The sequence below is a fragment of the Acinonyx jubatus genome, chromosome A3 (genome assembly GCF_027475565.1).
Source record: "Acinonyx jubatus isolate Ajub_Pintada_27869175 chromosome A3, VMU_Ajub_asm_v1.0, whole genome shotgun sequence".
Classification (NCBI taxonomy): Eukaryota; Metazoa; Chordata; class Mammalia; order Carnivora; family Felidae; genus Acinonyx; species Acinonyx jubatus.
Window position 1 is genome coordinate 69,247,443 of NC_069388.1, and position 1,682 is coordinate 69,249,124.

Below are 1,682 nucleotides of genomic sequence, written 5' to 3' on the forward strand. Positions count from 1 at the left end.
AATATATACTTTCTCAATAAAAATAAGGATATTCAAACAAAAAAGAACTTCTACTCTTTGAAGTGCAATAAGAGGTATCAGATGATCAGATTACAGAAACTATATTTTATTATAATTAGCAACTAGTGAATAAAACATACCCTATATGTGATGTCAGAATACTGACATCCCCCAAAGGTCAGGTGAAGGAAAATAATTAGTGCTAAAATTCAATCCACGTACCCTATTAGCATAATCCCTGTTTTTTGTTTTTTTGTTTTTTTAATTTATTTTTGAAGGAGAGAGAGAGACAGAGCATGACTGGGGGAGGAGCAGAGAGAGAGGGAGACACAGAATCCGAAGCAGGCTCCAGGCTCTATGCTGTCAGCACAGAGCCTGATGTGGGGTTCGAACCCACGAACCCACGAACCATGAGATCATGACCTGAGCCGAAGTCAGATGCTCAACCGACTGAGCCACCCAGGCGCCTCAATCCCTGTTTTTTTTTGAAGAAGAAGATGGCCTAAAGCCAGGAACCAAGTCATTCAGTGACATAATTAATCTCACCCCTCCAAGGCCCGATAGACAAATTATGATGTGATGGATACTGGCTTGGCTTGAGTTGCTAATGAAAACTTTGAGTTTTTAGTGCTCCCTCATAGCTAATCTCTCCCTTTACCTGTGTCAGGGGATCAAAAATAGTACAAATGACAATTAGAAACTGAAAATAGTAGTTTGCATATCTAGTTGCAATGTTAAGAATAGGAAACAGAGAGAGGGCCTTGTTCTCTTTCTCTTTATCTCTAAGTGTTAGAAATAAAATACCTCTTAAAAATGAAGCTATGAAGGTTCTTGGGTCTCTTTGATCCAGAAACAGTGGATTCTATGGAATTCTCATAAAGAATTTTGTAATCCCGCATCGCACCATTCTCCAAAGAAACTATCAAGGGCAAGAGACTTGCGTAGACAGCATGAAGATTTCAAACAAAATTAAAAACTTGAACTATCATATGATCCAGCAATCCCACTTCAGAGTATTTATCCAAAATAACTGAAATCAGTATCCTGAAGAGATCTCTTTCACTCTTATGTTCAATACAGCATTATTCACAATAGCCAAGATATGTATGTAACCTAAATATCTACTGACAGTTGAATGGATAAAGAAAATGTGGTATATATGTGCAGGGAATATTATTGGACCTTAAAAAGGAAGGGAGTCTGTCACATTCTACAACATGGATGAACCATGACGACTTTATGCTGAGTGAAATAAGGTAGTCATAGAAAAACAAATGCTGCATAATCCCCCTATATGAGGTATCTAAGATAGTCAAATTTATAAAATCAAAGAGTGGGACTGGGAGCAGGGAAAAATGGAGAGTGACTAAAAAATAGGCACAAAGTTTCAGTTAAGTAAGATGAATAAGCTCCCACGATCTGCTTTACAACATTGTACCCTTAGTCAACAATAACATATTATACATTTAAAAGGTTTTAAGAAAGTAGGTCTCATGGTAAATGTTCTTACAAAAATAAAATATATATTTTTAAAAGTTCGCAACCCCAAAAATACAAAAGAAAAATATATTTCAAATATCATAGAGAATTCAAAATTCAGAGAGAAAACAGGAAATAAATAGGCTTACAGGTCATTTTTCTGGAATGGGAGATACCTATAACAATGCCTTTACTTATGTAGG

General features: G+C 36.0%; 1 non-coding gene across 1 annotated transcript; it reads right to left on the reverse strand.

The window, feature by feature from the left end:
- Positions 1 to 372: 372 nt before the first annotated feature.
- Positions 373 to 465, reverse strand: TRNAR-UCG (transfer RNA arginine (anticodon UCG)). The gene has a single exon. It is a non-coding gene; the product is annotated as a tRNA-Arg (tRNA).
- Between the last annotated feature and the right edge of the window lie 1,217 nt (positions 466 to 1,682).